Genomic DNA, 26,417 nt, shown 5'->3' with positions numbered 1-26,417 from the left:
CAAGTTAGTAGAACAATGAAGGATGCAGCTCTTATCAACAGCAGATGACTAAGGGAGATCAGCAGCAGATGTCTAAGGGAGACTGGACCAGAATCGCACAAGGAGAGCCTTCAAGTTCGCATGAAGATCTTGACAACTTCGCCTAACAACAGCCTTAAATAAGTTTGCACAAGTGAAGGAGAGTTCGCCAATATTGGAGAGCAGATTGTATCCGTAGTAGATGATGATTGGAATGACTTCATTTGCTGTTAGTTTTATATCAACCTTTTGGTGCCAATACCTCAAGTCGGCTTTGCATGTTTATTTATTTATATTACATTGTCATTTTACATCCTTCACATTACATATTTGGGTCCAGCCCAAAATACATTTATTTGCCTTCCACGTTATATGTTTGAGTACATTTATTTGCCTTCCACGTTACATGTTTGGGTCCAACCCAATAATTCGATTTACATGAGAGATAATACATATGAATTTTAATTGTCATTGACAACATTAAAATTCAATAATCAGGTATCCGAGCTAGCTATTATTTTCAACACTCCTCCTTAGTTAGGGAGGATAGCTACCACTTGTCATGATCCATTCATGACCTTCATCTTGCATTTCCCACAAGGATGAATGTATAAGCTCCGTAGAGTATACCTGCAATAAAACACATAAATATCATGAACTCATTTCATGATGTCCATCTTGCATTGCCCGCAGAGGATGGATCCACCTTGCATTGCCCGCAGAGGGTGGAAGAGGTCTTACACCTCAATCTTCTCCCAGAGAAGGATACAATGTCACCTTGCATTGCTTGCAGAGGGTGACTCCACCTTGCATTGCCCGCAGAGGGTGGAGGATGCAAACTAAATTGCATCACTAAGATTGAAACTCCCTCTCAATTAATGTTGTGTTCTCCACAGTTCCAAGTTTCTCTCTGAAGTATTCAAACTTCACTCGAGCTAGAGGCTTGGTGAGAACATTAGAAACCTGTTCATCAGTGCTGATATATTTCAGCTGGATGGCACCTCTTTGTGTCATATCACGGATATAGTGATAATGAGTTTCCACGTGTTTTGACCTGTCATAAAACACGAGATTATTAGACATTTTAATACAATTCTGATTATCACAATTAAAAACAGTGGATTCCCAAGGTTGTCCAAACAACCCAACAAGAAGCTTGCGAAGCCAAACTGCTTCTCAATTTGCCACACTTGAAGCAATGTATTCAACTTCTGCAGTACTTAATGCAACTGAGGACTGTTTCCTATTGGCCCAAGAGATCATAGCGGAACCCAAGTTGAAACAGATTCCTGAAGTGCTTTTCTTGTCAGTAACACTTCCAGCCCAATCAGAATTAGAGTAGCCTTCCAAATTGATTACTGTGTTGATTGGATACTTCAACCCATAGCCAATTGTTCCATGTAAGTATCTCAGGATGTGCTTGGCTGCCACCAAGTGAACATTCTTTGGCTGGTTCATGAATTGGCTAAGTGCACTCACTGCATAGCAAATGTCTAGTCTAGTGTTGACTAGATACATCAAGGATCCAATCAATTGCCTGTACTCTGAAGGATCTGCAAAATCAGAGTTAGCTGCAGAAATACTCAACTTCTTCAAGCTAGTTTCCATAGGAGTAGACATAGCTTTACAATCCATCATACCGAATCTTTTCAATATATCAATAGTATATTTACCTTGACTTAGAAAAATTTCATTAGAGCTTTGCCACACTTCTAACCCTAGAAAGTAATGCATTAGACCTAGATCCTTCATTTCAAATTTAGTAGCTAATTCTTTCTTACACCTAATGATGAGACTATCTTCACCAGTTAGAAATAAATCATTTACATATAGAACCAGAATTGGCATTTCACCATTAAATACTTTAAAGTAAATGTTAGGATCAACATCATTCTTATAAAAACCTAAACTGACTAAGTACTTATCAATTCTTTCATACCAAGTTCTAGGAGCTTGCTTGAGGCCGTAGAGAGCTTTCTTCAATCTGCACACATTAGTTTCTCTATTATGAATCTCATAACCTTCACGTTGTTCAATATAGACTTCTTCTTCAATAACACCATTAAGGAAGGCAGTCTTTACATCCATCTGATGTAATTTCCAACCTTTGGCTGCAGCAATAGCTATAATTGTTCTAATGGAAGTATACCTAGCAATAGGAGCAAATGTTTCTTCATAATCTATGCCTTTCTTTTGAGAAAAACCACAAGCTACAAATCTAGCATTATATTTCTCTATACTACCATCAGCAGCATGTTTAATTTTAAACAACCATTTGGAAGAAACAACAAACTTACCTTTAGGTCTAGGCACAATATCCCAAACATCATTCTTGATGATGGATTGATACTCTTCGTCCATAGCTAACTTCCGTGCTTGCTAGTTCATGGCTTCTTCTATGTTGGATGGTTCAACCTCAATGATGTTGCACATCATTTCAGCATAGTTGGAGAGCTTCTGAGGTCTCTTACTTTCTCTGAAAGTGCCACTAGGAGCTGCAAACTTTTCTGCAGCTTGAATTGTGCTTCTAGCCCAAAGAGGTCTTTTCTTGCTAACTGCAATGTCTCTAGGTCCATCAGTTGGAACCAAAGGCTCAGGAGGATCATCATGGTCAATAGGTTCAAGAGGTTCAATAGATTCCCTCCGAATCTCAGGGTTAGTATCAATATCCATATTTTGATTATCATTGACTTCTTTATCAATATCAATAAGATAACCTTTAGATTTCTTGAAAGCAATATTTTCTTCAAAGGTGACATCCCTACTTACCTCAATGTACCTTTGACCAGGAATGTAGATGCGAAATTCCTTGGAAGATTCACTATATCCAACAAGGATACCCTTCTTCCCGGAAGGCTCTAACTTAGTCCTCTTTTCCTTTGGCACATGAACATAGACAGGACTTCCAAAGATCCTTAGGTGGCTGATATTTGGTTTGACTCCAGTGAAAGCTTCCTCAGGAGTTATGTTCTTCAGGACACGGTGAGGGCATCTATTCTGAATGTACACTGCAGTCTTGGATGCTTCAGCCCATAAGAAGGTCTACTTGTGAATCATAGCTTTGGCAACTTGTACAATGGCTCTATTATTTTGTTCAGCTACACCATTTTGCTGAGGATTGTAGGGAATGCATAACTCCCTCTTAATTCCTTTTTCTACACAAAAGTCATTGAAGCTACTTGAGGTGTATTCACCTCCATTGTCAAATCTTAACACTTTAATCCTTTTACCAGACATATTTTCAGCTAGAGCTTTAAATTCTTTAAGCGTACTTAACACCTCATCAGATTCTTTAGATTTTAGAAAGTAAATTCAAGTTTTTCTAGAAAAGCCATCTATAAATGTAACATAGTATAGAAATCTGCTAAGTGAAGGAACAAACATGGGTCCACATAGATCAGAATGAACAAGTGCTAATTTTTCCTTAGCTCTACTTTCACTTTTATGAAATTGACTTTTAGTGTTCTTACCTAATGCACAACCTTTGCAAGCATCATCATGAAATTGATTAAGTTTAGGCATACCTTTAACCATCTTTTCAAGTGAAGGAAGTGCCTAATGGTGAAGATGACCAAGCCTTCTATGCCATAGCTCGCTAGATTCAGGAGCTTCATGAATGAGTGCTCGAATGGGGTTAGCTGAAAACTTATACAAACTATCATATCTATTTCCAATAACACGAGCAGATTTAATACTAGATTTCTTAGGCCATGCAAGTACTTTACCCTCAGAAAATGCTATTTGATAACCTTTATCTTCTAGGGCAGAAATAGAAATTAAATTCCTTTTAATTCCAGGGACAAATAAAATATCACTAAGATGCAAGGACATGCCAGATTCTAAATTTAAAGAAGTGCTACCAAAACCTCTTACCGAATACCGAGCATCATCATCAATTACCACATGAAGGTTGGACTCTTTCTCCATCAAGTCTGAGAGATGCTCTCGATATCGCGTGATGTGTCTAGATGCACCATTGTCTATCAACCAAGTGTTGCTATCGGTTGGCACATTGCTGGACAAGGCAGAAATGAAGAGGTAGTCTTCATTATCCTCTGAGTTTGCAACTTCATTTAGGTTGGCCTCTCCTTGCATGGTCGGGTTCTGACATTCTTTAGCATAATGTCCAAACTTGTCGCATCTGAAGCAACAGACATGTGAAAGATCCCTTGGCTTCTTCCTTGAATCGTAAGCAGGAGGTCTGAAGTCTCTATCTCTTTTGAAGTTCTTCTTCTTCCAATGGCCTCCCTTTCTTCTAACATGTTGAGAAGCAAGCACATGTTGATCTCCTCCATGAGAGCCTTTATGCATTTCTCTAGCAGCAAGGCGTGACTCCTCTTGAATGCAATCTGACCGAAGGCGATCGAAGGAAGGGAATTCAGCTCTTCCACTTATGCTTTGAATGAAAGGATCCCAAGAGTCAGGAAGACCTTTCAAAACAATCATGACAATATCCTTGTCCACAACATCGCTTCCAATGGCGCTGAGTTGGTCCTCCAATTTTGAAATCTTCATGAAGAAGGACATGATTGAATCTCCTTTGCTCATTTTGACTTGAAGAAGTTGTTGCCTCAATGTAAGTGTCCGGCTGATGTTGTTGATCTCATATATTCCTTCTAGATGTTTAAACATCTCTCGGGCTGTCTTCAATTTGGAGATAACTGGAACAAGATGATCCTTCACGGAATCAATAAGGAACTTCTTTGCTTTGAGAGCATTCTTCTTGAATTGCTTTAGCTCTCCCGGATCCGAAGGTTCAGTCAGATCCATGTCTTCCACAAACTGTAACAGCTCTAATTCTTCAAGAGCAAGGAGGACACAAACCTTCCATGATGTAAAATTGAGGGCACCTTCAAGTCTGTCCTCTACTTTCAGACCTGTAACCATCTTGCAAAACTAAAACAACAAACTGAAAGTGAAGGACAACTAATAATCTGATTAGAATGAACGTAAAGCTCTGATACCATGTTAATTTCAAGCAATCAGATGTTAATTTTATGCAATCAGATTATAACAGACTGTAGATGAATAGTAACAACAAAGAAAACGCAAGACAAGACACACCAATACCCTGGGAAAACCTCCCTCTTGGAGGTGAAAAACCCAGCCACCAAAATACAATATGTATTATCTCAAACGTAGGCAATTACAATACAACAAACTTATCTCAGATTGCTGTCCAAACAGCAAGTTAGTAGAACAATGAAGGATGCAGCTCTTATCAACAGCAGATGACTAAGGGAGATCAGCAACAAATGTCTAAGGGAGACTGGACCAGAATCGCACAAGGAGAGCCTTCAAGCTCGCATGAAGATCTTGACAACTTCGCCTAACAACAGCCTTAAATAAGTTCGCACAAGTGAAGGAGAGTTCGCCAATATTGGAGAGCAGATTGTATCCATAGTAGATGATGATTGGAATGACTTCATTTGCTGTTAGTTTTATATCAACCTTTTGGCGCCAATACCCCAAGTCGGCTTTGCATGTTTATTTATTTATATTACATTGTCATTTTACATCCTTCACGTTACATATTTGGGTCCAGCCCAAAATACATTTATTTGCCTTCCACGTTACATGTTTGGGTCCAGCCCAATAATTCGATTTACATGAGAGATAATACATATGAATTTTAATTGTCATTGACAACATTAAAATTCAATAATCAGGTATCCGAGCTAGCTATTATTTTCAACACAAGAAACACAACGGTTCAAGGTCATTGTTGTCTGAACAGCCTGCAAACTGTTCGAAGTGCGAACAACTGATGCAAGTGGTGGTCTGCCCTCTGATTACCATACTGCAACCATTGAATGCAATGCTGATTTGGGTATCGTTTTGTTTCATCTCACTTATTCACTCCATCTGCTTCAATTTGACCCATTTGTTAAATATTGTAATGCACTCTGATGAATTTTTCCCGGTCATGTTGCCTGTGCTAAATGTTATTTGCTCGATTGCTTTTTCTTTTCTGCTTTGTACCAAAGTAAGAGATTTTACTCCTCCCTCAAATATGCTGAAAATATTTGAGCACTTCGGAGGAAACAATTTCTGGACTATCTGCATTCTTTTTAAACTTTTTGAGAGAAAAACCTAGAACGGAGTGCAAGGTTTTAAATTCTATTATATGGAGTTAATCTTGAATGGATGCAACAAAAATGAACAACTTAGATATGCATTAAGTATAAATTAAATTGTAAATTTTTTTATACCAACATAAATATATACAAAATCACATATTAATATATTTCAATGGCTTAAACAAGTCTTATAACTCATTCTTCATACTTTATTATCACTCATTGCCTTCCTTATTCTCATACATATATATCTCATATGAGTCAAGTTCTCATCTTGCACTTTTCCCTTCCTTATATAGCCTCTTTGTGCTTCTTCATTTCGGCTTTCTGTCATATCCTTTCATAATAACATCTAGTTATCTTATTCCCATGTATTTTCTTTTTCCTTTATGATACTTTACTCATTTTTAACTTATTTAGGCATATTAGAGGTGATACTGATAACCCATAGATGGGTCTAGAAATAACCCAAATGCCATGTGTAACCTCCTATATCTTGCCAAAATTTTCCCTAGCCTAAATTTTCTCCATAGTTTCCTCATGATACGTTCATTTCAAGTACCTTTCTGTTTTTCTCACCTTCTCGACTCTATCCTCAAACCTCTTGGTGTTGGCTACCACTACTCAAACACCCTTATCCTCTAATATCTCTCTTTCTAAACACTTACATCTTCATCTTCAATGGGTCCTTGTACCATGATCTCAACGATTCTCCCAATTGGTGATCTCTCAACAAATTTGCTAACCATTTCATTCTTTCTCTAATATTATTCTCCATATCTCATTATTTCTTCTACTTTATTCATCCTACATTTCTTATTCATTTTATTCTTTCCCCAAGCATTGTACCTCACATGTCTCAGTGGCCATGCCTTTTTAGATCTACTCCTTTCTCTATGCCATCACCTTACTGCCTGGTTCCTATAGGGCTTGCATTTATTGTGCACTATGACACCTCTTCATAACAACTACCTTCACCATGCATAAGTGAAAAAGTAAACCGGAAATTTCATTTTATTTTTGGTATGATTTACCTCTAATTTCTTTATTTTGTTTGATATATTACTAATTTCTTTCTTTGGTTTGATATATCACTAATTTCTTTCTTTGGTTTGATGTCCCTCTTTATGCAACAACGATGGAGGTCTAGACAATGGAACCGAATATTGACAGGAAAACCTAGACCAGAGTCCAAGGTTTTATCCTCAATTTTATGCAGTAAACCTTAGTGTGATGCAATAAAAAGGGAGAACTTAGATATGCAATAAATACACACTAGATCACAAGAAATTATATACACCAATATACATAAAATCATATATTAATATATTTCAATGGCTCATACATGTCTCATAATTCATTCCTCACACTTTACTCACACTTATCATCTCACACTTTACTCACACTTATCATCTTCCTTATTTTTACACATACATAATTCATATGATCCATGTTCTTATCTCCCACTTTCCTTTTTCATCTAGCCTCTTAATGTCTCTTCATAATGCCTTTCTATCATATTCTTTTGTAATAACACTTGGTTATCTTATTCCCATGAATATACCTTTTCCTTTATGATATTTTACTCTAACTTATTCAGGCATATCAGAGTTGTTTTAGGGCTATTTAAGTGGTATAAAACCTATACGTGGGTCAGAAATGATCCAAATGACATGTGGTGCTTCACAACCTACTATATCCCACCAAGAAGCTTCATAGTTTGAACAAATGTAATGTTTTGCATTCCAGCAACACGCCGGTATTATGAGATCTCTTGCTTGTTAATGGCACTTAATTTTTTTTTAATATCATCTTGTCAAAATGTGGTGATCTAAATTGCTAATCAGTTCTCTTATTACTTACACTTAATGGCATTAATTGTATACGTGTTTGTTTTGAATGTTTTAGTGTTAGAAACTTAGAGGATATGTTCATTCATTGATCATATGTAGGCTTTGCTTACTACTTATGATCGACACTGTATTTTAATGTACTTATAAATGAGAAGGTAGAACCATAATGTCTTGATCTTGCTCTTAAGCTATAGACTAAGCTATGTCTCAAGTGACCATAGTCCACAAGGTCATGGTCTAGTGGTTGATGAAGCAATTGCCATGATGGTGACTTAGGTTTAAGGCCTATTGGATATGTTCTCTTTGGGAAAGCTGGACAAATCCCCAGCAAGGGCAGGTGCTAATCTAGGAAACAATGATTAACTAGTAACCGTTGGGATAAGTTGCAAAATTATAAAAAACAAATATTTGGGGAGAATTAAATTGTTCAGTAAACCCCAAGATGAATACAAATTACATTTTTGTATTAAAAGAAAAGTCCATATGGCATTGCATATAAGATATGGATTACCAAAATTTAGCTTTTAAAAAATGGGCTCTACATGTAATATGAATTCCTCCTCATGTTCATCTCACTACTTGCAAATATTTTTTATTCTTGTAAACATCTCTCCTTCCGCATGGTGTGGTTATCAGGAGCCTTTGACCGCATGCAAGATTAAATAACTGAGAAACAATTTGCATGCCCATTTTGTCGGCATGTTGGATGGTCTTTCCTTATCCAACTGTCATCATCATCATCTGTGAATTTATTTTACATGTGCCAGTGAGAAGTGTAAAACATAAATGTAATTGTTGTGTCTCTTGGTTTTTTTGCTGTTCAAACTATGTTCTCGCATGGTGTTTTGTTGTATATTCTGATGCCATATCAGGTGCTGAGCAAGCCTAGCTTCAGCTCCATTATTTCTTGGCTGATATTATAGTGTTTGACATATTTTCCTTACCTTAATGCGTTCTCAGTTTTTGGTTGATTTTCCATCCTTTGGTTATCTACATTTTTTTGGGAGAAGGTTTTCAGCTCTTCTGATGCCATATCAGGTGCTGAACAAGCCTAGCTTCAGCTCCATTATTTCTTGGCTGATATTATAGTGTTTGGTATATTTTCCTTACCTTTAATGCATTCTCAGTTTTTGGTTGATTTTCCATCCTTTGGTTATCTACATTTTTTTGGGAGAAGGTTTTCAGCTCTCTGCTTCTGTTTCTGCGTTTGCACTTGCTCATCTCCAATTCGTCTATTTCTGTTGTCTTTATTTGCGTTTCCATTGTAGTTGGCGTTCTTCCATTCCAGGCCTTATTCACTTCTTTAGTTGACTTGCATGTGTTGGCCTTTGTTTGTTGGAAATTGATTTAAATACATCCTGTTGTTGCCCCTGTCAGATCTTTACACCCATCTTGGCAGCTTCTATCTTTGTATCATTTGCACAGCTGCCTCTGCTTACCTTCCCTTGCAACCATATCAGACTCAACCAATTGCCCTGCGTGGCCGTCATGAACATTGCATCTGACCTTGAATGAGATATGTTAAACTCAAGTTGAAATTGAGTTTATATCATAATATTCACAATATTCATCTCTTTATATCTTGATTTGGGTCTTTTCTTAAAAAATATCAAGGGGAAGAAGAAGAATAAGATAATTTTAACATTCACGAGGCTAAAAGTAGCTTATTGGACAATCAGCCTAGTCATATTGACTTCTGTATTTCAATCCTATTCCTATTCAAGGTGATGATGACTTCTCCAACTTTTCAATGATGTTTTGTCCTATTGGTGCTATGTACGATGCAAGATCTTTTAGTGCTTGGGCTTTTCTCGAGTATGGTCGTGCTATTAGCAATGAAATAGATGCCATGGCTTGCTATAGAATGAATGTCGCTCTCAAGTAGCGGATAGGTGCTGTGACGATTTTGTCCTCTTGTGCGGATGCTGTTGAAAGTATTTTTGTTTTGGCTGTTGCAAGTTGTATTGTTGATCACCTAGTTGTGGGTGTTTATAATGAAGGGGTTACACCCTCTTTTCTTCTTTCTGGTGATCTGAGTGCTGTTTATCTTGGGTTCCTCTTCCGCTCCATGATGGTGTTTGTTGGCGTTGAGTTTAGTTTTAGAGTCGGTTTGGCTATTGATGTGGTCTGTTACTGCTGCTTGTCTGGTTTGGTTTGCCCTTTTGGGTGTCTTTTGGGATTTCTTATGCCTCGTTCTCCCGTGTGTCTAGTGGTGTCCATTGTGTCTACGCTCTTTGAGCTTCATATGGGAGATTGAAGGTCAAAAAGGAGTGATGATAGCTTCTTCTTCTGTTTGTAGAGGCTTGTCCCTTTTCAGGTGCTTTTGTGTTCCTCCATTTGTTTGAAGTTGATTGCCTCTTTTTCTTTGGGGCCAGGTTTAGAAGTCTGTTTTTGGTTAGTGGTTGCCATGGGTTTGTTGTTTATGGTTCTTGCTTAGGCTATTCCTATTGAGGTGGAGTTCTCTATAAGCAAAATTTCTTTTGGGTACTATGCTCTATGGCTGATGGATATTTTAGACATCCTCGCTTCTAAGATCCCGAGCTGTTATAAGGGAGTGTATTCTTCCCTTGTTTTTCCCGTTGAAATGGTGGGAGTGTGGATGGGGTGTATTGTTTTCCAGCATTTGCTTCCTATTTCTTCTTTTGATTCGATTGAGGTGGAGTTGTTTACTATTGAAGTGGAGTCGGGTTTGTTGGGGAAGTTGGGACGTGTTGTAAGGGGGCTGCTGCTGCCCTTTTTTTCACTCTTTTCATTTTATTGAGGTGGATTTTAAGAGTAGTTGTCAGATTTGCTTTTGCTGCTCCTACTAAGGCAGAGCTTAAGGAAGGTAAAAGTTTCATCCATCTTCATTGAAGTAACGTTGATTGTAATTGTTCTAGAGTGGCTCTCAGATTTGCTTCTACTGTTCAGATTATGTTGGAGCTTGAGGACGGTGAGGGTTTCATGCACATGTATCGAAGGAAAGCGGATATTAAAGGTCTTAATCTTTGATTTTCTTTTCTTGTTGTTTCTAGGGCTCAGGATTGTTGTTTCCTTGAGCTGGAAGGTTTTTTGGCTACGGCCTTGATGATGCAACCTAAGATACCAGGTTCTTCCCTGCAAGCTTGGGTTTTGGTTCTGGTTCGGCTCAGGTACTGGTTCTAGTCCTTGTATGTCCTTGGGTTTACCCAAGGTACTACTTAGGCTTAGGATTGTGCTCTTAACATATGAACATTGCATCATAACACATAATTCACAGTAGATTGAACAACAAGCGATAGACATCATCAATGTAAGTAAATAACAACTATTTATGGCTGTAGATGAATGATTTTGTTAGTTTATATTTGTTCATATATCTGGCCTTGGTATAACAAATTTATAATTCACATTGAACAGAATTTATTAGAGCAGATAAACATACTAGTTGCACACACATATATGATTTTTGTATGTTTCTTGTACCACAAAATCAACCCAAACCTCCCAAAAAAATTTAGTCAGACCAGCAAATCAGATCCCTGAACCCAAACTTGAAGTTGAACCCAAATTGACAACTTAGGATGTAAGGTTGGGTTTCTCTTGTCTGTTCTGCTATTGTTTGTAGTTGATTAGTTGTTTGTTTGGCAGTTGTTGGTCTATGTTATATTTTCTAGCAGTGTTCCTTCAGTGGGTTTCGGATCCCAATAAAATCTGTTTGTAAGAGTTTTCAAGTCCCTATAAAACTTGTTTTACCACTAATAAAAAACATGAAGTAATAATACTTTATTTGCTAACCTCCTGTAGCTTCTAAATAAATCAAAGATAAATTTTTAGATGTTCATAGACTCCTCACTACTATATGGTACCTGTTGATGTGTTTTTTATGCACATGCAAACACAGAATAAAATACCGAAGTATCTTATCCTCTCTTGAACAAAGTTCCCGACTGCTGAAGATCTCATTGAAGGATCAGTCGGAGTAACTCCAAGGTTCTGTTATGTAGGATCTCTACGTGTGGATAGGCTCTTTGTGGTATGATGTGATTTTGCTGGAATCACAAGGGGACTTACACTTGACGACCTAAACGTCTGATTTGCTGGAATCACATGATTTCACTAGCCTAGATTTTTTGAAAAAAGGAAAAAGGATGAGGGCGAGGGAAGGATCTAATTCTGATACTAAGAATGTAGGAGCAATGAATGACCTTTGATGAAATTCTAACTAAATCTTGTTTTGACATCCCAGGACCATCTCCACAAGGTTAGTGCGATCTTCGGAGGAAAACTTTATGATGTTTAGATCGTCGCTACAGGCATAGACACCATCAGGCTGATGCATATCAGTGAAGAAGCGACAATTGAAGTTAAGCTTAAGCTGAATGATTCCAGTTGACTACACAAGGCAAGTTTGCAATCAACAAACTGCTAGTAGTATGGATATACAAATTTCACCATCAATCAAACACATTTCTTCCACTCATCTAATAACATGAAATCAAATCTGAGAAGTATAAAGACCATGCAAATTGTTGAATCGACCCATAGATTTCACCATTTCTTCAATGAAGCTTTACAAGTCTTTTACAACAACATCTTGGCAACAATCTTTGCCTTTTCTTTCTATTCTACTCTAATTGCTATTCTATCAACTGACTATTCACTATTTTTAACTATTCACCTTCTAACTTCTGACTAACTATTAGCCTTTACAAATGAGGAGCCAGGGCTTATATAGTGCCCTCTATACAATTCGATGGCTCAGATCAACTTGAGATCAATGGCCGAGATTTTACAATGAAAACCCTAATTAGGGTTTGTTACAACAAACTCAATTCTGGCCAATGAAATAATTGCATTATTTGGACACATGTCTTCTCTGGAATATTCGACCAATGGATAACCGGGGTAGGTACATTGAAGTTTGTGTCATCTTTGATGAGTTAGGTACATTGAACTTGGACACGCTGAGGTGGATCAACCCAACATGGAGGAGTGATGACTGGGACGCCACCTTGCCTGACACTCGGAACTTCGCTGATGTTCAATTTGATGATGTTGCGAAGCTAGCTTTAATTAACTCTTCTGAAACTATCAGCTTCTTCAACGAACCCTTGCTTTATCTTCCTTTGTCTTTGATGTGCAGGATGGATGATGTACCTTGGACTGGAAGATGTCGTCCTTGATGATGCTAGACCGAAAAGGTCGTCCCTTGATGATGCTGGACTAGAGAAGATCGTCCTTGTTATGGTCTTCTTTCCTTTGCAAAACAAACCCAAAAGATGATTAAGGACACATAATAAATTCATTTCGACATAGCATTTTATACCTTAAATCATCAACAAGAAGACATCAAAATGAAGTTTGCTCAAGATTCTTTCCAAGGACAGGCTTCATAAGAATTTCGCCCTGGACCCTCTGGAAGGGTCAAGAGCGAAATTTGCATTCTTGGCTCATTTAAAATTTAGACCTCTTTTCAACATTACCTCACAACCAACTCTTCGCCTTGATCTTTATCATGAGCAATCTGAGTGAAATTGGGAATTTCGCTTTGGACCCTTTGGAAGGGTCAGGAGCGAAATTCACCTTTTAGGTCACAACTCTTCATTTTCTTCACTTCAATTCATCTTGTAGGGCAAAGTAACATCAATTTAGCCTCAACTTCGTCTTAGGACTCCAAGTCTTGACTTGACACAAGGAGGAAATAGGTAGATGAAGAATTTCGCTCCTAAAAACCATCTTATCCTCCAAATTTTGTGCTAAGTCAGGCCTAGACTAGGGTGAGAGAAGCTATTTGGAATGCCTTGGAAAGATGTTTGACCTTCAAAAGTGTGAATTTTGAGCTAAAAGGTGAATTTCGCTCCTGACCCTTTGAAGGGTCAGGAGCGAAATTCACCTTTTAGCTCAAAATTCAAAGGGTCAGGAGCGAAATTCACCTTTTAGCTCAAAATTCACACTTTTGAAGGTCAAACATCTTTCCAAGGCATTCCAAATAGCTTCTCAAAGGGTCAGGAGCGAAATTCACCTTTTAGCTCAAAATTCACACTTTTGAAGGTCAAACATCTTTCCAAGGCATTCCAAATAGCTTCTCTCACCCTAGTCTAGGCCTGACTTAGCACAAAATTTGGAGGATAAAATGGTTTTTAGGATTTTCGCTCTGGACCCTTTGGAAGGGTCAGGAGTGAAAATCTTATTTTAGGCTTGTTTCCTCATCTTTTCAACTCCAATCCACCTCCAAGATTAGAACACCTTGCCTCACTCCTCTCCAGGGTATAAAAACCAAAAACTTGACTTGATTTGTAAGGAAAAAAGGGTGATTCTAGGAATTTCACTCTAGACCCTTTGGAAGGGTCAGGAGCGAAATTCTCATTTGGCTTCAAAATTTGCATTCTTGGCGACTAAAATCCACTCTAAGGCAATCCAAATGACTTCTTGTACCCTTGTCCAAGTTTAACTTTGCTCAAATTTTGGAAGAAAAGATGGTTTTTAGGATTTTCGCTCTAGACCCTTTGGAATGGTTTCTAGCAACTTAAAGTCACTCTCAGGGGCAACTTCTCCTTGATTTTACCTTATCCCACACTTGATCTAGCAAAAAATTGATAGCAAAGAGAGGTTTTGAGAAAATTCGCTTTGGACTGTTTGGAAGGGTCAGGAGCGAAATTCTCATTCTTGACCAAAAATCATCATTTTTTCAACTTGAAACTTCTTTGCAAGGTAGAATTTCATCTTTCATTGCCCTAGGAACAAGGTTTCATGTCCAAGAAAGGTCAAAAAGTAGGCTTATAAGGAATTTCGCTCTGGACCCTTTCGAAGGGTTAGGAGCAAAATTTCCTTTCTTGGCTAAAATCCGTCATTTTCATAACTTCCAAGCATCCCCAAGGATTCCAACATGTCAATTCTCTCCTTCAACATGCCTTGGTCATCAAGATTTGGCCAAACAAGGAAAGAAATGCCTCTTAGAGAGATTTTCGCTCTGGACCCTTTGGAAGGGTCAGGAGCGAAAATCTTGACTTGGGCTATATTCTTCATTTTTTCAATTCAAAACATCTTCAAGAGGCAAAGACAAGCTATCTCCCTTCCAAGATACCCTGCAAATCAAAATTTAGTCAAACTTAGGAGGAAATGAGCTTTAAGAATATTTTCGCTCTGGACCCTTTGGAAGGGTCAGGAGCAAAAATCTCATTCCATGCTAGATTGCTCACTTTTCAAACTTCAAACCACTTCAAGAAGCAAAGTTAGATTGTTTTCCACTTGAGGAACCAAGTTTTAAGCCCATTCAAGGTAGCAAATAAGGATTATAGTGAATTTCGCTTTGGACCCTTTGGAAGGGTCAGGAGCGAAATTCCTACTCTTGGCTAAAATCTTCATCTCATCCACCTTTACTCACCTCCTAAGGTCAGAACATGTCAAAACTCCCCCAAACATGCCTTGAAAACTAGGAATTTGGTCTTGACAAGTGATAAATTGAGGTGTTTAAGGATTTTCGCTCTAGACCCTTTGGAAGGGTCAGGAGCGAAAATCTCATTCTTGGCCAAAATCCTTCACATTTCTACATTCCATCACCTCAAAAGGCTGAGACATGTTATTTCCTTTCCAAATTTGCCCATGGAACAAGGTTGGTAGCCAAAACAAGGGAGCAAATGAGGCTTATGAAGAATTTCGCTCTGGACCCTTTGGAAGGGTCAAGAGCGAAATTCTTATTTTGGACAAGATCCTCACTTTTCAAAACACTTCTCAAGGCAAGAACACATCAAGACTCACACAACATGCCTAATAAACCAACGCCTGTCCAAAACAAGGAAGAAAAATGAGTGTTATAAGGATTTTTGCTCTGGACCCTTTGGAAGGGTCATGAGCGAAAATTATGATTCCAGGCTGATTTAGCACCTTATTCACCCAATCTTCCCTCAAGCTTGATAAAACCAACTTCCTTCCATCCTAATCAAGGCAACCCATCACTCAACTAGCCTAGGCAAAGTCAAACTAGGTTTCTTAGGGCAAAAGAAGGCTAAATGGAGGATTTCGCTCTGGACCCTTTGGAAGGGTCAAGAGTGAAATCCTCTATTGAGGCTAGCTTTCATCATCTTAAGGTCCAAAAACTCCTCTTCAGGGCAAATATGCATCAAAACCTACCAAATCATGCCTTAGGAGCTCCAAACTTAATCAAACTAAAAAGCAAAATAGAGGAAATATGAATTTTGCTCTGGACCCTCTGGAAGGGTCAAGAGCGAAATTCCCATTCTAGGCTCAATTCACCTTCAAACTGGCTTGAATTTGTCTTAGGCTAGATCTTTGATTCATCCCTTCCATTCCTTAGCCAAATTTGCTCAACCACTCACTGACTTCCTCGAACTCAAACGGGACACCACCAGCAAAACCAAGCCTAAGGAAGACCTTGAAAAACGCCCTTAACTTGGAGCATCAACTGACTCACCTTAGCTCAAGCAGAGCCTGCTATCCAGTGATCCTCCTGACAACACTCACTATGCAAAAGCTAACTGACTAAAACCTAAAAGACCCAGAAAACAAACCCTAGAGAGCAAAAAGAAAGGGTCCCCATTTGCAGTGGGGCGATGTGTGAATACGTCACAACAGTACCTGTTGACATGTTTTTTATGACGGCGTCCAACACAGAATAAAGTTGCCTAACGGTCACTTCACTCTCTCTTGATCAAAGTACGATTGCATGCTAAGATTGCAAGAAGTTCAAACAATCGACTCCAAGGTTCCTTCGATGCGTGGATGTGACTTAGTTGGCTGATGTGAGTGCTGGTAATCCAAGGGGCCTTACGTGTGCATCGTTCTTTCACTTCTTTGCTGTGGCTGGAGCTCCATCATCGGATATGGCAATTCTGCGATGCTGCTGCTTCGAATGAAATAAAATGAACTGAAAGTAAAAGGGAAAGGGTTCAGAAGGATCTAAATCTATTCCTAAGGGCAGTGATAACAATGAATAGTGCTCTGGTGGACAAATTCCAAATAAACCAAGCTCTACTTCGCCAAGATAAACTACAACTCCGCAGGAACCGGTGCAATCTTCTGAGGATGTTGGAGGATTTTCATATCGAGAAAGTACATTTGAATACCCAACACGGCGCAATCCAAATGACTATCCACAATCGAACTTAGCACGAATTTAGGGGGCTCAGACTAACTTTACACTGCAACTTACAATCAGCAAGATGCAAAAAGTATGAACCATGGAAATTCATCAAACACCATTACATTCTCCATTGAAATCAAAGCACTTTACTATTTCTAATCTAAGCGAGGAAGGTGAAACCATGCAAGCTTTGAAAAAATAATTTAAGTGGACACCATCAGAGAACAATGTTTCACTATTATTTTCTCAAAAAATTTATCGCAACAATTTCATACAAAGCTCCCTCTTTTACAAATGAGGGGGTCACCCCTTTATATAGGCCTCGGGCCATGATTACATGCAAACCCTAATTAGGGTTTTCCCTAAAAGATTCTCCACACATGATGCAACAAGGTGGGAATCTCCAATTAATAACCCATCATGCCCATATACAATTAATTTAAAGAGCCTAAAATAGCATCCATTGCGCATTAAATGCACCACCTCCTTCAAATTCGCCCAACATGCGTTGAACATTCGTCCATGCAAAAATCACCCCATTATGTCATAAGTGATCCATCATTTCCACATGTGGCGACTGCATGCAAAAGGAATCTACCATAAATTCAACATGCAATGATTGGGTCGCCATTTGGTCAAATATTCCGGTAATGAATGCACCACTCTACTGCCACGTGTTCAATAGATCCTTACCATGCAAATGGACTCTGCTGTCGTATATCCGCTCCTGCACATCTGGAATTGTTGGAGAGGGAAAATTCGATTCAGGAAGAATTTTCTTGAATTCTCTTCAACTTTCCTTGCTCAAAGAAGGTTTTTCATCAATTCTGCACATTTCCTATTTTTTAGGAAAATTTCCAAATTAGGGTTCCACGGTCCAGGAGAGAGAAAATTCTCTTACAAATCCAAATCTGTAAAACTTTTGAAATTTGGATGTGATTTGATGCCCGAGCATGGATTTTTCAAATTTTTTCCCTGGAGGGGAAATTTCTTGTTCAGTTCATCCCTGATTCCTTCCTTACCTTAGAAATTTTATGTTCAATTCATCCTTGGGTGTATTTCTTCCTTGCTTGGAATTTTGTTTCGAAGGAAGGAATTTCCAATACGCAGCCAAATTTTCATCTTTCCTGGAATTCTGTCCTTAAGGAAGGAATTTCCAACACAGTGCCAAATTTTCACCTTTTTCAGGAACTTTGTCATGAAGGAAGGAATTTCCAACACTTAGTCAATTTTTCATCTTTCCTGGAATTATGTCCTGAAGGAAGGAATTTCCATTACTTTGTGAATTGTCCATGTCTCCTTTTCAACATCCCTATTTTTAGGGATCCTCCTAAAATTTAGGAGTCAGTTCATTGGATGGGCGGAATTTTCATCACGCCAAGGATTCATGAATTTTCCTTCTGTGAATGGCTTCATGGATTCAGCGCCCCAGACCAGACCTGGGCGCATTTTGGCCTTGTCCATGGAGAGGCGGAATATTGCACTTGTGAATTACTTCTTGGTTTTAGCGCCCTAGCCCATACCTGGGCGCATTTTGGAGATGTCCATGGAGAGGCGGAAAATTGCACTTGTGAATTACTTCTTGGTTTTAGCGCCCTAGCCCATACTTGGGCGCATTTTGGAGATGTCCATGGAGAGGCGGAAAATTGCACTTGTGAATTACTTCTTGGTTTTAGCGCCCTAGCCCATACCTGGGCGCATTTTGGAGATGTCCATGGAGAGGCGGAAAATTGCACTTGTGAATTACTTTTTGGTTTTAGCGCCCTAGCCCATACCTGGGTGCATTTTGGAGATGTCCATGGAGAGATGGATTTTTCCGCTATTTCAGGCTCTTCGTCAGGATATATATATGAAATATAACATTGCCACTTATACTTTAAGTTATATTTCATATATACTTTCAGGATGTTTGAGAGTGGTTTCAGGTCCATAGGAATCATAATGCAAATTCTTGATTTTGGATGATCTTCCAAATTTCCAGATTTAGTCAAATTTCAGGCCATTTTCAGATCAGGATGACATTGGTGGATTGATGTGAATTTCTGGACTTGGATGATCATGCTTGCTTTCCTCTTCTGGAATAGGAGATCCAAACTTAGCCAAATTTTGACCACTGTCTGTGTTGAGATGCCAGTTTGGGATTTTGAAGGTGGATTTTCCAGACTTAGAACAATTTTGTGCCTTCCACTTCAGGGATGATTCTCATACTTAGCCATTTTAGACCCTTGCCTGTCTGCTTTCAACTTTCTAGATTTAGAAGTGATTGTGCATGTTGATTCTTCGCTGTCTGCTAGCCTGATCTTGCCACAAATAGACTTTCCCAAAATAGAAACTTTCCAAAATGTCAGAGTTAGAGCCTAAAACAGGACGCATGAATGACTTACTATAAATAGAAACTTACTAAAAATAGTAAGTTTGATTTTTGGCAAAATGGCGACATTCCGGGACTCGGAAAAATCCCTAAAAAATAGGGACTTTCTAAAAATAGAAAGTTGCTCTGTTTGGGCTCAAATTTTACTGGGAGGTCCCTTGAAGGGTTCTGATTCCAGTCGTATGTTCAGTTTTCCCAAAACCCTAACAGAAACCCCTAAAATCTAGGATAAAAGGCATAAACCCAAAAACGAGACAAAACAAGCCCTAGGCTTAGCCGAATTTGCTCAAACGAAAGGCATATTTGACCAATATGACTCCCAAACACTTGCAAAGCAGATAGACTGAGGAAACTGCTGCGAAAAAACCACAAAAACGCAAGCCAAAAAAACCGGGAGGGCCTAAAAAGAAGGGGGTCCCCATTTGCAATGGGGCATTGTGTGAAAACGTCACAACAGTACCCTAGGCTTGGTATGACTCCTTTGAAAAGGTGTACGATAGACTTAATGTAATGTCCCCAATTTGAAAGGTGACAACTAATTGAATTGATTTTTATCAAGTTGTCAAAAATAAGTAAAATATCTAATGATGGCTTAATATTAATTGATTTAATTAAATAAACAATAAAATAATATCATAATGTCACTTTATTAAACAAAGTTCTCCAAATGTGTTTGGCCTAATATTCTAGAAGCTTCTTGGAGTTCTTTACAAGGAGGCTGGAGATAGGAAGTAAGGCATGCTTTTGATTTGACAAATGTTTTATGATCTCTGGAGACGAAAACCTTCAGGAGTTCAACAAAAGGTCTAGACGAAACCTTGGTTCTTCTAAAGAGGTGGGTTTGTGATGGAATCTAAAACTAAGCCAAATTTGTGAAGTCTCTATAGACAAATTTGTAGTATTAAAGGATTTGCAGAGGTTTGATATTATCTTATTCTTCTATATTATCTAAGATAAAGGGATCGTTTATATTATCAGTAAGGTGCATGTTTGTCTGCTTGATCAAATTAGAATCCCGATATTGATCTACCACTTCATTAATAGATTCTCGTGTGAGGTCCTTGGGAAGCGATCTCTCTTGAATAAGGTTGTCGAAAGTTTAATTGCGAATGTCTCATTTATTTGCAAGGTGCATAACCAATATCACTTCGAATGCTAGGTGTGGTGGTCGTTATATCAACGATTGGGAATAGTAACTTTGTGGAGGTCGGTAAACGTTATTCTATCCTATTGAGGGGTCGATGCAATAGCGTAAGGCTAAATGTTAAAGCGGCCTTTGGCATGGGCTTATCCAACAATACAGTGGTCATGAATACCGATTCCTAGTGCATGTTGATATTAATATTTCGTGTATAGGTGTTCAATGGTATTATTGAATGCTGAATGTTTGTGAGTTGGTGTGACATGTTACTCATCACAGTTTGGGCATTAAGTCATGGGTCCCCTTCCAGTGTTGAGGCACTCAAAGTATTAAATGAAAGATCTATGTGCGGCTGCGGACATTGACTGCATAAGCCACAATGAAATCCTTGCTTCTGCCTTCCAACACAAGCAATATCGAATATCTCTGGAGGCTAGATCTTTGAACAACCTCCTTAAGGATTGGCGACAAGTCGTCTATGAGTGGATCAGCAGGTTTGTAATTGAATGGTGTATAACAGACATTCATTATAAGGCTGGTAGTCTGAACTGTAAGTTGTAAAAACAATATTTTAGGTGTAACCCTTTGGAACTAGCAAGTAATGAAATAGTACTGTTGAATGTTTATAATTGCCGAGTCTTAATTTTCTGAAATGGTGATGATTTAAGTTGCTATATTTGATTCCATGTTCTATAATACATGATTGCACATTTATTGCCTACAAAAATATTGTCAAGAATTTTGTGCTTCATAAGCTGGTATCTTTCACTTAAGAAGTGGTAGGACAGCCTAAACCTTGGAGCAGCAGCTTTCCATACCTTGGGATAGTCTTGTTGAGCCTATAAAGGCTACAGCAGGTTTGAAAAATCTTAAACTATAAAAATGCAATGCCCACCTTTTATAATGCTTCCACAATAAGTACGCCAGGCCAAACATAGGGTATAATAGGTCAATAAATTCAATTGTATAACAGATTAAGGGGCGCTATTGCTTGTTTAAAATTGCCACTTCTTTGATCACCTTTGTATGTTGCGCTGGGAATATGGGAGGCCATGTCAGATATTCATAAAGTCTAAAGCTCTTTCTTAATGTATCAACCCTTCTTGATGCAAGGAATCATGTGGTATGGCTAGGAGCCTGGGTGTATATGCGTGAGCATGAAATAATATAATTTTTTATACCCTTCCGCAAGCACACACTACACTATTATTTTATGTTGTGCACACCATCAGAAAATCTCATATACCTTTGCAATTTTTTTTTGGAACAAACTTTGATAAATTGGTATCTGCCAACTTGGCAAACTCGGAGAACATAAATCGATTTGCTCCAAACCCTTATTTGCAAACATTTAACAGAAAGGCAACTTCTATATGAAATCTCCACAAAATTTGAGAGTTTTTATCGCCAAACTCCAAAGGTTCAGCTCATTGTTGATCTTTGGATGGAATTGTTCTGCCTTTCAGACTTTTGTTTGTTAGGAAACCATATGGGTTTTTCGTCCCGCCAATAAGAATTTAGCCATAGGCACAAAATCTTAGAAAGATAAATTATCAATATTCAGAATGTCTCAAATGGGTCTCTTTAGCCTCTTTTATAACCCTTGTAGAACTTTTTAGAAAATATGTTTTAAAATCACTTTTAAGTAAAAATTCTTTTGCTCCAAAAAAGTAACTTTATTTTATTTTTACTTTTCCAACACAGTGGTCTCTTAAAATTCACCTTATCAAATAATTAATATAAGTTGTCTTTTAATTTTGCCTTTGCGACAACTTAATATTTAATTATTAATTTATTTTCCATACATCTAGCCAAAGTTGCAGAAAATTCAAGAATAATCTAAAGGTGAATTTTGAATATGCCAACACACCTCGAAGCTCATTTGAGATCAAACTCTTTCCAAATATAGAATATTCTTCCAAGAATCCAAGAAGCTTGGAATGCACTTGACATGTTGAAACTGCACCTTGAAAGAATCAACAGACTCAACTTGATCCCTAGAACACAACTCTAACATCTAAACTCCACTCCAAAAAGGTTGGTACTCTCCAAGAATGTTGGAGCTATCAAAGATGTTGGAATGACCATAAATGGGGACGTTACAAGACCACTAAGGGTGTGCCACATATGAGATAGATACCACATATATGCGAACTGTAATTACTACTAGAATTAGGGATAAGTCTTGAGTACATGGTAGAAGATTCAATGGCAATGGAGTTGGGGGGGGGGGGGTGAGATAAAACAAATAGGCCCAATGGATAGAGTGAAGATGCATGTGATCAAATTAGCCATATTGTGCTACCAATGTGGTAGTGACACTTAACTAACGGGAAGTGGGACTTCCTAGGCAATTTGCATGGACCGTGGGTGGGCAAGGAAAGTCCGCCAAGCACATGGGGTGTGGGGTCCTAAGATTGAGGAACAAAATGCAAATTGTGGAGTCGGGGAAAAAGTTTGACAAGAATGTCACAAATTCAATGGCAAATGGAGCCCAAAAGTTTGGAAACTGTTGTGACCATTTCACACATCGCCCCATTAAAATGGGGACCCCCTCTTTTTGCTCATTTTTGCTCGCCTTTCTCTCTGCTTTTTAGGGTTTTGGTTTAGTGTGTCAGGTGTCTGGATTAGGGTCAGGCCTTAGGGTTCCCGTTTTAGTGTTTTCAGGCCAGGGTCCAGTTAATCTTGAGAGCCTTTTGAGCTTCCTCCCGTAGGATGCAATTTTGAATAGGGTGAATTCGTCAGGTGGTCAAGTGAATCTATCTAGTTTCAGTCGGAATTTTGAATGCAAAGTCCAATTTTTGCCTAAGTGTTAAATGATGGATTATGGAATTTTGTCTGATTGAATGATTTTGACCAAATTTTGAAAATTTTAATAATTGATCCCGAGTATTGGAAATGGCTTAATTGTACCTTGTCAAGTGATTAAACCCTTAAAATCATGATATTTTGGCCTGTGGAAGCAAGTTCGCTCCTGTCCCTCAGCGAAGGACCGGAGCTTGTTTCTCAAAATTTTATTGTCCTCGCAGGATCAAGATGATTTTTGGATTGGAAGAGATAAAGGGAGGCATGTTCTTTCCGTTGAATATAATTTGAAGAATTTCGCAAACATGGAAATTTGCCAAGAGCAAAAGTTCGCTCCTGTCCCTCACTAAAGGACCGGAGCTTAAAATCCAACATTGCCTTGTCCTTGCAAGATTTCAACAATTTCGCGATTTGAGGAGAACCAAGGAAGTACATCCTGTCAGTTGGATATAACTTGGAAATGTCATCATAAGGAAAATTAGACTTAGAAGCAAATTCGCTCCTGTCCCTCTGCCAGGGACCAGGGCGAAATTTGATGTTAGCTCTCGTCCCTCTCCCAGGGACCAGAGCGAATTTCCTTATAGGGCAAAATTTGGGCGAAGATCAAGTGAAGATTAAGTTTGAAGCAAGTAAAGAGGGTGTAACGAACCCATTGAAGATAATTTGAAGATTGTAAAACACCGAAGCGAAGCCCATATTTGCCTAGGCGCTCCTGTCCTTCAGTCAAGGACCAGAGCGATTTCTTCCTTAGACCAATTTCTCACCAAGTTGAAACAAATACCATGCCAAGGATAAGTGAAAGGGGGCACAACGAGTCCGTTGAAGATAAATTTGGAAGTTAGCAAAGCACGATTGAGCCTACAAGTGTAAATTCGCTCCTGTCCCTCAGCCAGGGACCAGGGCGAAATATTAGTTATGTGGCTTTTCCTCCAAGTTTTAAATCACTCCAAGTCAGGGTACAAGGAAGCAATGATGTCTGGAACGCCTCGACAAAGAATGAAGTTACAAAGATCGCCAAAGATGAAGGATTTGCACTATATGCCCAAGTTCGCTCCTGTCCCTCAGTCAGGGACCAGGGCGAAATCTCTAGGTGTGCTTAAGTTTTGAATGTCAATCTCGTTTCATACGTTCACAAAGGATCAAAGGACATTGTTTTACATTGTGAAGGCAATTAAGAGTTGATAGGAACAAGGATGAGCCCAAGGCATCAAAAATCGCTCCTGTCCTTCAGGCAAGGACCAGGGCGATATTCACTACACTGGCCAGTTCTTTCAAAAGTCACGTCAAGGCAAGGACGTACAAGGTTGCACAAGGGCAAAAGTGTTCTTGAGAAGGTGATATGCGAGAAATCAAACGTCAAAAAGTGATCAACTTGAGCAAGGGGACAATATCGCTCCTGTCCTTCAGTCAAGGACCAGGGCGATATTCACTAAATCTATCATTCGTCCCAAAAGATCATGTCAAGCAAGGGTACACAAGATCGAATATGTCATTTGAAAGGTCATGAATGAGAAGTTAAGGTTAAGAGATGACGAGTTTTGGCTAGAACACAAGGATCGCTCCTGTCCCTCACCAAGGGACCAGGGCGAAAATCATTCAAACATCAAATGTGCCTTGTAAAAGACAAGTAAAGTATGCGTGGAGTGAAGGGGTAATGTTGTTACTTGCCTCGTGATGAAGATTGGTGATCGAAGAAACAAGGATCAAGGAGAAACACAAAGTTTGCTCCTGTCCCTCACCAAGGGACCAGGGCGATATTGACCTTAAGAGGCATTTATCCACAAAGTTGAGTCGATCAAGCTCGAGGTACCCAACGAAGATGCCAGTTTCCACGTGGAGAAGGTTGTTTTGAACGTAAAAGGCGAGAGAATCAAGGCTAAAATGCTAATTCGCTCCTGTCCCTCTCCCAGGGACTAGAGCGATATGGTTTGTATTTTTCATCTCCCAAATTTTGGCGCTAATGACATTTTTTCAAATTATATTAAATGCTAAGATCGATGAAAATTGAAATATTTAATTAAAATTGGCATTTAAAATTGTGCATGAACATTTATTAATTATTTGTTGCCTTTAAAAAATCCAATTAATTAAAAACGAAGGCATTAAATGAATTAATTATTATTTTAAATAAAAATTGGGGCGCTTGGGTTTTATTTGCTTTATTTTATAAAGTCGGCCCTTAATTTTATTTAAAATTTGTTTTTAATTACCTTATTTTACCAAGTCGGCCTGGAGGTAATTGAAAGGGCAAGCGCCTATAAAGGGGAGGTAAATTATTTCATTTTCAAATCATCATTCGAACATTCTTTTGCATGCGATTTGGAGAGTACTAGGAGAAGTGCGAATTTCATAAAGGAGGTGCGAAACATCATCAAAGGGGAGTGCGAACTTAGTTTCAAGTGAAGCGAGCTTGCCATCAAGACATCGAAGACCCCAAAGGTGGCAAAGTTGCTAAGGAGGACGTTCGTTTGAAAAAGATCACTTTGAAGTCATCAGACATTGATTTTTGCCTAGGTGAATTTCTTAATTTTGCATTTTAGAGTTAGCTCTCAAGAGAGGTATGGCGATGTGATTCCTTGTCTTGAATTTTGAATTTTGATCGTCATGGGTTTAAATTTTGAATTTTGAAATTTTGAATTTCCTATAGCTCAATCGAATTTAGGAAATGATAACTCAAAGACTTATCATGAAGTTTCCTAAATTCAATCCTTAATCTAATCTATGTTTATACATTGCAAAATCTATTACTTATAATGAAATGTTGTGTAGGTATCAAGATGGCGACTCCCAGGCTCGAAAGATCTACAAGTCGAAAGACTCTTCTCAAGGAAAATCAAGCCAGATCAAGGACGGTCTCATCAAGGACGATCAAGCAAAGATAAGGGCAACCTCCTCCAGTCTAGCATTGACAAGGACGACCTTCTTCGATCCAGCATCATCAAGATGAGGGCGACCTTTTCCAATCCAGCATTCCAAGGCGAGGTACATCAATCATCCTGCAAATCAAGGACAAAAGGAGTTAGAACAAGAGCTAATTAAAGATAGCTTCTCAACGACATCAAATTGAATATCTACCAAGCTACAAGTG

At 38.6% G+C, this 26,417-nt stretch overlaps 1 protein-coding gene across 6 annotated transcripts in view; it reads left to right on the top strand.

Annotated features, from left to right (window-relative positions):
* The window catches only part of LOC131041396 (haloacid dehalogenase-like hydrolase domain-containing protein At2g33255), a 125,507-nt gene that overhangs the window by 1,492 nt on the left and 97,598 nt on the right, over window positions 1-26,417 (top strand). The gene's annotated exons all lie outside the window — the stretch shown is intronic.

This window comes from Cryptomeria japonica, chromosome 11 (genome assembly GCF_030272615.1).
Source record: "Cryptomeria japonica chromosome 11, Sugi_1.0, whole genome shotgun sequence".
NCBI classification, from domain to species: Eukaryota; Viridiplantae; Streptophyta; class Pinopsida; order Cupressales; family Cupressaceae; genus Cryptomeria; species Cryptomeria japonica.
Note: the sequence above shows the minus strand (reverse complement) of the source record. Positions and strands in the feature narration are given on the sequence as shown.